The following is an 11,988-nucleotide window of genomic DNA, read 5'->3' as shown; positions in this document are numbered from 1 at the left end:
CTGCAAAATATACAGTAAATATTATCTACCTGTGCTATCCTAAGGATCATATAAGCTGAGACTTTAGTGGAATTCTTACTCCTTACAACACTGAGGTGACTTAAAACTGAAATCCATATATCAAAAAAACCCTTTTATTAAACTAATTATTTTATAGACTCTGGTTTCCAGTTTCTGTAACTAGCTTGATTGAGCTTATTTTACCAGTGATACCAACTCTAAAATCTCTACAAGTAGGAGAAAAAAACTGAAACATTTAGAGTAACTAAAAGTAGGCAGGGACTGAGAGAGGAGGCTACTCTGGAAAGATCTAATGAAGACGGTTATGTTTGCTATGTTAGCTCCCCAATCTCCATGAGTAATAGGAATCTGAAAGTCTTGCTGCCTTGAAGAAAGAGAAAAAAAATTCAAGGCTCATAAAGAAGCCAGTAGATTCTGAGGAAAATCTTGGAAGCAAAAGAGCCACTTAGGTAAGCTCCTGCTTCTAAGCATGTGTTGTTGTTGTTGTTGTTATGTGCCCTTGAGTCGTTTGCGACTCATAACGACCCTATGTACAACAGCCCTAAACCCTGCTCTATCCTGTGCCAATCACGCTGCCTCTGACACACCCATCCCGATTACCCCAGTCACCGAATCAATCCATCTCATAGAGGGTCTTCCCCTCTTGCGCTGTCCCCACCCAAGCATGATGTTCCTCTCCAAGGACCTGTCCCTCCTTGCAACATGCCCAAAGTATGTCAGACGAAGCCCCAGAATCCTTGCGTCCAAGGAATAGCTTGACTTAACCCTCTCCAGGATGAATCTGTTTGTTTTCTTGGCAGTCCATGGTACCCTCAATACTCTTCTCCAGCATCACAGCTCAAAGGCATCAGTTCTCCTCCTATCCTCCCTAGTCATTGTCCAACTCTCTGATGCAAAAACCATGGCCTGTATCAGGTGTACCTTGGTCTCCAGAGAGACACCGTTGCTCTTGAGTACTTTAGAGAGATCATTAACAGCAGACTTTCCCATCGCAATACATTTTTTGATTTCCTGGTTGCTGGTGCCAAGAGTGTTGACCGTGGAGCCGAGCAAACTGAAGCTGTGAACAATCTCAATCTCTTCGTCATCCATCCTGACGCTGCCAATTGGTCCAGTGGTGAGAATCTTTGTCTTCTTGACATTGAGCCTCAGTCCATACTGAAGGCTGCAGTCCTTGACCCTTCGCAGCAAGTGCATGAGGTCCTCCTCAGTTTCAGCAAGCAGGGTTGTGTCATCTGCATAACTCAGATTGTTAATAGCTCTTCCACCAATCCTGATGCCACACTTCTCCTCATAGAGCCCAGCCTCCTGGATAATCTGCTTTGCATACAGGTTGAAAAGGTATGGAGACAGGATGCATCCCTGGCGTACACCCTTCCCAATTTTGAACCATGCAGTGTTACCCTGCTCTGTTCTGATGACTGCCTCCTGGTCCAAGTATAGGTTTCGCATTAGCACGATTAAATGTTCTGGGATTCCCATTCTTCTCAGCGTCAGCCACAGTTTGTTATGATCCACACAGTCAAATGCCTTTGCATATTCAATGAAACATATATAGACATTCTTGTGGTGTTCCCTGCTTTCAGCTAAGATCCATCTAACATCAGCTACAATATCCCTAGTAACAGGACCCCTTCTAAACCCAGCCTGGACTTTTGGCAATTCTCTGCTGATGTGCTGCTCCAGTCATTTTTGGATAATCTTCAGTAGAATCTTGCTTACATGTGAAATCAATGAGATTGTTCTGTAGTTTCCACACTCTGTTGGGTCACCCTTCTTTGGAATGGGAACAAATATAGATCTCTTCCAGTCAGTTGGCCAAGTGGTTGTTAGGAAGTCTGGGTTACATGTGAAGGATTACAACAGCTACAGCCTGAAAACCTAGGAAAAGAGTATTTGCTGTTTCCTGCCGTGTGGAGAGAGTATAGAGTGTGAATTCAATTAAGTTTACTTCAAATTAAAGCAAAAGACACTCTTCATGAAAACATAACAGAATCTAAACTCTTTTAAAAATATAATCAATAATGTCCAAAATTGAGCGAAAGAATCACCAACATGAGGAGAAATTTAAAAGTTACATGTTTAAATTTAAAAAGGAGACAAAAGAAACACATCCTTGGGTGAACCAGATATTTCAAGCAACAGACAAGAATTAGAGAGCATGCTGATACCAATGCTTACTGGAGGCAGTGTCCACATGTCATGAGCAGATAGAAGCTGCTCTTGATAAGCTCTACAAGCTGAAGTACAATGCACTACACACTATGAACAAGTTTTGTCTCTCAGCCCTAATCAACCCCTCCAATTTCTCATCGCTAAAACTAGAACCAGCCAGCACCCAAGGCTCTAATAAGCAACAGCACTAAACACTTATGGCACAGGAGATCCACTCAGCCTTTAAACCAGGGATTATTGATGAAGAAAAAATTGCAAGACTAAGTAAGAGGAGTGGATCCTAACATACAATTGGATGAAGATGTGGAGGAAATCCCTGCTGTAGACTGCTGATGATTTCATTGAAGAGTGTGGTGACAGTAGCCTACCAGCTTTCCAGACATTGCAAATCCAGCACCCTGGAGGTACAATATGTATAATTGTATTAAGAGCTCCAGTGGAACATGTAGATCCCAGGATCTGGCTCTGAAGAAATCTGACCCTACAAAAAAGCTTGTACCACAGAAGCTCACAAACAAGCATTGGTCCAGAAAACAACCAAAAATTAATATAAGGAAAGGTCGGGAAATGGACAAAGATGCATTTTGGAAATACTTGAGCTGAGGCTTCAGCTATGTCACCTGTGGGATTTTTTTTTTCTTTTCATACTTTACAAAGAAGCATATATTTAAGATTGCAACAATATCTGGAATGACTGAGAAGATCTGCCAAAATAATAGATCCTCTTACCCTAACTTTCAATCCCTCTTGCCTATCCATCTCAAAGAAGAGCAATGCATCTTCCAGGGAAGGTGTTTTTGTGATTTATTATATAAGTGGTTGAATATGGAGCAAAGCTTTATGCTCTTCTTTGACAAGACAATATTAGTAGGACAATAAAAGTCTTTACTTCCTCCTCCATCACCCTTCCCTGCATTTTATAATGTTGGTATTTATATGACTATGACTTTCATTTACTTTTACAGAATGAAGAAGCTATTAATAGAAAAAAATGATTAAAGCAGCTAGTAAAATATAGTCATAGACTTAAACAAAAATCTATTCTTTTAAGAAAATAGCTATTGGAATCTTAGTGGAAAAATTTAAATTATATAAAAGTCTAAAATAAAAATAATTTTATAGAAAAAATATCACTGTATAAACTTAACAATAGAAGAAAGGGTTAGTAAACTTGAAGATACTATTAAATGCAAGATCACAGAGGGGAAAAAAGAATGAATATGAACAGAGCCTAGAGATTACTGAGACAGTGTCACAAAATAAGACAGGAATAATAATGTGGTGCGAGGAGAATTTGAAGAAATAATAGCCAAAAACTTTCCACATTTTATGAAGGACAGTCAATTACAGATTGAATTTATCAAAGGACCTCTAATAGGATATATGCAAAGAAAATTACACTTTAAACATCACAAGCAAACTACTAGAGTTCATGAAGTAGGAGAAAAATCTTAGAATAAGACAGAGAAAAATAATGAAACCTAAGAGTGATGGGTAACTTATTATGAGAGGTAATCAGCTCAATTCTGTCTCATTGCCATGAAGTTAAAACTAACTCATAGCTGGCCCCTCAGTGGGTTTTCATTGATAGTAAATCACATAGGAAAAATTGCTCATCTTTTCCCATCGAAACACCTAGTGGATTTGAACTACGTGCCTTTGGTTTGGTAGTGCAATGTCCTCATTACTAAGCCACAAGAGGTCTTTTCCCTGACAATCAGGTCACCAAAACAGTAGAATGGTATTTCTGAAGTACTTAAGGAAGGCGGGGTGGGGGAGGCGGGAGAATCAACATGAAGTTTTACATGCTGCAAATCTAAACATCAAAGATAATCATGAATCAAAGACATTGTCTAAGTAAACACAATTGTAACAATTTATCATCAGTAAGCATGCATACAGGACACACTAAAACAAGTTCTACAGGCTAAAGGAAAGTGACACGGCTGTGACCCACACACACATAAGGAAGGAAGCAGGATGACTGGAAATGACAAATACCAAGATAAGTGGACAAAATGCTGTACTCACCTATAGGTCTAATAACACTTCCGTCTTTCTAGATGTGTATCTCTATCACAGACCTTATGGTTAGCAGCCTTGCACATCATGCACCATGACTTCTTGTGCACACAAATACATTATTTTTTCCTTTTAATTTCCTTAAGAGATACACAAATATTTCAAGCAAAAACCATAGCATCATTTTACATTCAACTTGATTTAACCAGGAAGAGCTCTTCTCATTGAATGGAAGCCCAACAGGCTTTATCTCTGAGAATTTTGTGCTTTGAAATTTGTGATTTCTTTAATGCCCAGATGCACAGCAGAGTCCCTAAGGACTAGGCCAATTTCCTGGTGACAAGAAAAATCAACCTTGTAGTCCCAAGGAATTGGGAACTTACTGGAGAGATTTCTTGTTCACTCTTGGCACCAGCAGCCAGGAAATAAAAAAACATATTGCGATGGGAAAGTCTGTGGTTAGGGACCTCTCTAAAGTACTCAAGAGCAACGGTGTCTCTCTGGAGACTAAGGTCCGTCTGATACACTTGTTATGCATCAGAGACTTGGACAATCACTAGGGAAGATAGGAGGAGAATTGACACCTTTGAGCTGTGGTGCTGGAGAAGAGTACCGAATGTTCCATGGACTGCCAAGAAAACAAACAGATCCATCCTGGAGAGGGTTAAACCAGGCTACTCCTTGGAGGCAAGGATTCTGGGGCTTTGTCTGACATACTTTGGACATGTTGTAAGGAGAGACAGGTCCTTGGAGAGGGACATCATGCTTGGTAGGGTAGAGGGACAGTGCAGGAGGGAAAGACCCTCTATGAGGTGGATTGATTCAGTGACTGGGGTAATCGGGATGGGTGTGTCAGAGGCAATGCAATTGGCACAGGATAGAGCAGGGTTTAGGGCTATTGTACATAGGGTCACTATGAGTCGCAAATGACTCGACGGTACTTAACAACAACAACAACCTCACTATAAAGTTCTGTTTCACATAAGTAAATTTTTCAACAGTTGAAATTTTACCATCTTAATTGTAAAATTAATCATAAAAAACCCAATTTGTTCAGATGTGAGTGAAACTTTATGAAGCATTTTTTTCACATTCACAAATTATTTCATAGTATTAATTACAATGATCGCAGTGTCTGATTATCCATTCATTCCCTCTTGTTTTCCTTTCACCGACTTTAATAAACATTTATTATCTTGAAACAATTTTCCACATCTGTTTGCTCCTTCTTGGTAGCCATATTTAATTATTCTGAAAGTAAACTATTCTTTAGGTTTTTATAATAGTGCTCTAATACAATATTTGTACCTTATAAAAATATATCTTGCCCTTTAAACTAAGATTTTAATGAAGCCAACCTAGTGTTTCCTCTGTCATTAAATTCATTCTTAAGAACATCACGCCATTGAAGTTATTAAGGGATGTGTAACTTTTGGTTCCTCAGACAGCTAAGCCTTTCTGATTCATGTATTTTACTGATATTTCTGTGTATTAACTCATTTACTGCCCAAAAATGTTGAGATGGAATGCATGAAGACTGCTACTCTAGACATTATTGAACTGAGAGGGACTGGCATGGGCCATTTTGAGTCAGACAATCATATGATTCATCTTTTAGTCCAGTCATGAGGAACTTTCTTCCAAACAGAGTAAGGGGATATTGCATGGTTTAAAAGTTAAGAAAGGTATTCATCAGGGTTATATACTTTCTCCATATCTATTTGATCTGTATGCTGAGAAAATCATTCAAGAAGCAGAACTCTGAAGAAGAATATAGTAACAAATCAGAGAAGATTAGTTAAAAAAAAACCTCAGTTATGCAAATGACATAAACTTGCTTGCTGAAAGTGAGGAGGACTTGAAGTGCTTGCTACAGAACACCAAAGACTATAGCCATCAATACAGATTTCATTTCAACTTCAAGAAAACAAAAGTTCTCACCACTGCACTGATAGTAACATCATGATAGACGGGGAGAAATTGAAATTGTCAACTATTTTATCTTACTTGGATCCACAATCAACACTCTTGGTAACAGCTTTCAGCAGAGCAGGAAACAGATTGCATTGGGAAAGTCTACATTCAGGGACCTCTCCAAATTACTAACGAGCAATGATGTCAATTTGAAGACTAAGGTGTGTCTAATTCAGGTCATCATCTCCTCAATCGCTTGCTATGAATCTGAGAGCTAGACAATGAGTAAGAATGACAGAAGAAGAATGAATGCCTTTGAGTTTTGGCGTTAAAGAAGAGTACTGAATATCACATGGACTGTCAAAAGAATAAACAGATATGTCTTAGGGAAAGTGCAAATAGAATATTCCTTGGAGGCAAAGATGAAAAATGTTTTATCACTTACTTTGAGAATGTTGTTTGGAGAGGCTATTCCCTAGAAAGGGACAACATGCTTGGAAGTTAGAGGATAAGCAAAGGAGAGGAATACCCTCAAATAGATAGATTGTTGCAGTAACTGCAGCAAAGGGCTCAAGTGTGTCGGAAGTAATGAGAATGACACAGGATAGGACAGGGTTCAGATATGTTCATAGGATTTCTATGACTCATACTCGACTTAACAACACCTAACATTACCAACAACATTATACTAAGAATGAAAAACTGTGGAAGAATGGTGTTGCATTCATAGTTAAAAAGACAATTTCAAGATATATTTTAAAATACAATATGACTGATAGGATACCATCAATATACATACAAGAAAGGACTACTAATAAGACTACTATTCAGTTTAAACACCAACAACTAAAGTTAGGCTGTGGAAATTTAGGATTTCTACCAAATATGCAACCTAAAATTAATTAAACATACCACTATGATGGATTAATAATTATTGGTGACTGGAATGAAAATGTTGGGGAAAAATGAGGGAATAGTAGTCACAAAATAGGGACTTGGTGACAAGAATGGGGATGGAAATCGAATAATTGGATATTGTACGGCACATCAACAGAGAATTGCCAGAAGTCCAGGCTGGGTTTAGAAGGGGTCATGGTACGAGGGATATTGTAGCTAATGTTAGATGGATCTTGGCTGAAAGCAAGGAGTACCAGAGGAATGTCAATCTGTGCTTCATTGATTATGCAAAGGCATTTGACTGTGTGGATTACAACAAACTGTGGCTGACTCTGAGAAGAATGGGAATCCCAGAACACTTGATCATGCTAATGCGAAACCTGTACTTGGACCAGGAGGCAGTCGTCAGAACAGAGCAAGGGAACACTGCATGGTTCAAAATTGGGAAGGGCATAAGCCAGGGATTTGTTCTATCTCCATCCCTTTTCAACCTATAAGCAGAACAGATTATCCGGGAGGCTGGACTGTATGAAGAGAAGTGTGGCATTAGGATTGGCAGAAGATTTATCAACAATTGGTGTTATGCAAATGACACAACCCTGCTTACTGAAACTGAGAAGGACCTGAAGAGCTTGCTGTGGAAGGTCAAGGACTGCAACCTTCAACATGGATTGAGGCTCAGTATCAACAAGACAAAGATTCTCACCACTGGGCCAACTGGCAGCATCAGGATGGATGGTGAAAAGATTGAGATTGTTCACAGCTTTAGTTTGCTTGGCTCCACAGTCAACATTCTTGGCACAAGCAGCCAGGAAATTAAAAGACGTATTGAGATGGGGGGAGTCTGCTGTTAGGGACCTCTCCAAAGTACTGAAGAGCAACGGTGTCTCTCTGGAGAGTAAGGCCATGATACAGGCCATGGTCTTTGCAATCACTTGTTATGCATCAGAGAGTTGGACAATGACCAAGGAGGACAAAAGGAGAATTGATGGTTTTGAGCTGTGGTGCTGGAGAAGAGTATTGACTGCTAGGAAAACAAACAGGTTCATCCTGGAGAAGGTGAAGCCAGCCTGCTCCTTGGAGGCAAGGATTCTGAAGCTTTGTCTGACATACTTTAGACATGTTGCAAGATGGGATCAGTACTTGCTTGGAAGGGTGAGGTTGATTGATTCAGTGACTGGGTTAATGGGGGTAGGTATGTCAATAAGGTTGGCTCAGGATAGAGCAGGGTTCAGAGCTATTATAATAGAGTCGCTATGAGTCACAAGTGACTCCACAGCAAACAACAACAACAACAACCATATAAACAAGGGGCAATGTTAATAAATGAAGCAATTCAAGATGCACTGAAGAAATTGGCAAAATATTAAGCCCCCAAGAATGTTTCAACTAATAGATGTAGCCATGGATGGACTAATCAGTCTATGCTAGGAAATTGGAAGACAGTATCTCTACATATTTGTTCCCATTCTCAAAAAAAGGTGATCCAACACAATGTGGAAATTATCTAAGAGTATCATTAAGAACACATGTAAATAAAATATTGCTGAAGGCAAAATTGGAATAGAAGGGAATTTCTTCAACATCATGAAAAGTATATATGCAAAATCAAGAACCAATATCATTGTTTTTAAATTTTTTTAATATATTTTAATTTAGTCAGAATTAGTTGCTCAAGGAACCAATATTGTTCTTAATGGCGAAAGAGTAAAATAACTGACCTTACTAACAGGTAACAGAGAAGGATGTCCATTGAAAGTGCTTGCCAGGGCAGTATGACAAGAGAAGGAAATAAAAGGCATACAGATTGCCAAAGAAATGGTTAAACTATCACTATATGCAGATGATATAATAGGATACACAGAAAACCCCAGACTCAATAACAACAAAAACTTTTAGAGCTAGTAGACCAATTTAGAGTGGCAGGATATAATAAGATTAATATCCAAGTATCAGTGGGATTCCTCTACAGTAACATAGAGAACCCCAAGAAGGAAACCAAGAAAGCAATATCTTTTATAATAACCAACCACAAATTGAGATACTTGGGAGTGAACCTAACAAGAGACAGAAAAAGATCTATACAAAGAAAACTACAGGACATTTTTGTGACACACAATAAAAAAAAAAACATAAATAAATAGAAAAAAAGTGTGCTCTGTTCATGGATAGGAAGACTCTCAATATTGTGAAAAAGGCAATCCTACCTAAAGGAATCTACATGTTCAATGCAATCTCAATTCTGATACAAAATTAATTTTTCAAGATCAGAAGAGAAATTGTCAAGTTTATTTGAAGAGGAAAGAGACCCTGAAGAAGCAAAGTACTTTCAAAAAACAAAAATTATATGGGAGGCAAACTACTTCCTAACCTCAAAACCTACACAGTGATAGTAACCAAACAGCACGGTTCTAGTACAATGACAGGCACAGAGACCAATGGAACAGAATTGAGAACCCAGAAATGGACTTGTCTGTCTATGGTCAACTGATAATTGACAAGGAAACAAAATGTATCAAATGGGGAAATGACAACTTCTTCCACAAATGAGCCTGGCAAAACTGGACTGTAATGTGCAGAAAGCTGAAACAGCATCTACATCTCACATCGTACACAAAAATCAACTCAAGGTGGATCAGAGACCTGTAAGTAATTCCCAAAACCATAAAGATCATCAGAGACAAAATGGAATCAAGCTTACAAGGCCTGCTGTTGTTGTTGATTGCCTTCCAGTTGAAGGTGACTCTATGAACAAAAGGCCTGAAGCCCCTTCACAACTATCAACATATAGTCTATTGTTTAAATAGACAGTCAAATACAACCAGAAATGCACAGTCTGGACAGGATAAAATTGATGAATGGGACTTCTAAAGATTAAATTCCTGTGTGCATCAAAAACTTTTTCCAACAGAGTAAAACCTACTGATTAGGAAAAAAAAAAAAAACATTTGGCAACACCATCTTAGACAAGGGTCTCATGTCAAAAGTTTACAGAATCCTACAGGACCTCCACAACAGCAACAACACAATTACAAAATGGGCAAAAGACATGGAAAGAATTTTCACAGAAGATACTTAGATATCCAACAGACACATGAAAAAATGTGCAAAATCACAGGCAATAAGAGAGATGCAAATAAAAAACCACAATGAGATACCATCTCACTCCAGGAGCAGTGGCAAACTTTAACAAGACAACAAATAATAAATGTTGGAGAGGCTGTGGCAAGATAGGAACTCTTATACACTTTTGGTGAAATTTTAAAATTGCAAAACCACTCTGGAAGGCAGTTTGATGTTTCCTCAAAAAGCTGAACATAGAAATTTATGGGAAGCTGCATATCAAATTTAATACTAATAATAAACAAATGCTATATCAGGATATAAGGGAGGCATAACACAAGCTGGAGTTCACCCTGAGACAGACACTAAGCCATTCTTTAAGAGTCAACATCCTTCTTAGTTTGTATTTACTAAATCACTCCCTCCTGAGATCAGCATAAGGTAAACAATAGAGAAGAACAAAAAAATTCTGTATGACCCAGATGTTTCACTGCTTGGAATATACAGCAAGAAAATGAGAACTGAGGCACAAATGGAGATTTGTACACCAATGTTCATAGCAGCATTAATCACCATCATAAGAACATGGAAACAGCCCAAATGTCCAATTACAATCAAACGGATTGAAAAATTATGGCACATTCACACTATGGAATGCTATGCAGCACACAGAAGCAATGATTTAGAAAATTACTACCTAACTTGGGGGGGACTGGAAAGCATTATGCTAAGTGAACTAACTCTGTTCCATAAGGACAAATATGTTATAAGATCATTATTTTAGAAACAGATAACTAGTAAAACATATAAGAACATCTAAGAGTGTGCAGGGGAGGAGAGGAGTGAAGATGGCCTGCGAGGGGCATAATCATAGGGTCCCAATCTGTTGAGTGGAGGGAGCGGTGGGTTAAGGAGATGGGAAAGATTTGGTGTGAAAACCAATGAACTTTGTAAGTAAATCAGTATAAAATTTTTTTAAAACTCACAAAAAACCTCAAAAAATATTGCTGACGATCTTCGAAAAATGATTAGAACAATATATTTACAGAAAAATTCCAGAAATTCAAGCTGAGTTTAGAAGAGGCTGTGGTACCAGGGATATAATTGTGGATGTCAGATGATCCTTGTTGAAAGTAGAGAATACAAGAAGAATGTCTAGTTGTGCTTTATTGACTGCGCAAAGGCATTATACTCTGTGGATCATAACAAACCATTGCCAACATTGAGAAGAATGGGAATCCCAGAACACTTAATTGTGTTCATACAAAATCTTTACCTAGACCAAAAAGCTGTTGTCTGAACAGAGTAAGGGAACACTGCATGGTTTAAAATCAAGAAAGGTGTGTGACAGGATTATGTTTTTTCTGTATACCTCTTCAATCTGTATGCTGAGCAAATGATTTGAGAAGCTGGACGCTACGAAGAAGGATGTGACATCAGGATCTGAGGAAGACTCACTAACAACCTGCATTAAGCAGATGATGCAACCTTGGTTGCTAAAGTGAAGAGAACTAGAAGTGCTTGCTGCAGAAAATCAAAGACTACTGCATCCTTTATTAGGAACTGCATCTCAACATTAAGAATATATAACTCCACACCTCAGGATCCATAAACAGTCTCATAATAGATGAAGGAAAACTTGACATTATTAACAATTTCATCTTACTTGAATTCACAACACATTATAGTAATTGTTGCTAGGTGCTGTCGAGTCAAATACAAGTCCATAGTGATCCTATTAACAATAGGCATGAATCCTGTCCTATCTTGTGCCACCCTTAGCATTTCTGATACACTTGAGCATGTCACTATAGTCATTATGCCAATACATCTAATTGGGGGTCAATCTCACTGATTTCACATGCAAGCAAGATTTTACTAAAGATTATCCAAAAA

General features: G+C 38.3%; 1 pseudogene; it reads left to right on the top strand.

The window, feature by feature from the left end:
• Positions 1-2,285: 2,285 nt before the first annotated feature.
• On the top strand, positions 2,286-2,744 carry LOC102854834 (annotated as a pseudogene).
• The last annotated feature ends 9,244 nt before the right edge of the window (positions 2,745-11,988 follow it).

This window comes from Elephantulus edwardii, unplaced genomic scaffold, assembly GCF_000299155.1.
Source record: "Elephantulus edwardii isolate Elephantulus edwardi_28Jun2011 unplaced genomic scaffold, EleEdw1.0 scaffold00097, whole genome shotgun sequence".
NCBI lineage: Eukaryota > Metazoa > Chordata > Mammalia > Macroscelidea > Macroscelididae > Elephantulus > Elephantulus edwardii.
Note: the sequence above shows the minus strand (reverse complement) of the source record. Positions and strands in the feature narration are given on the sequence as shown.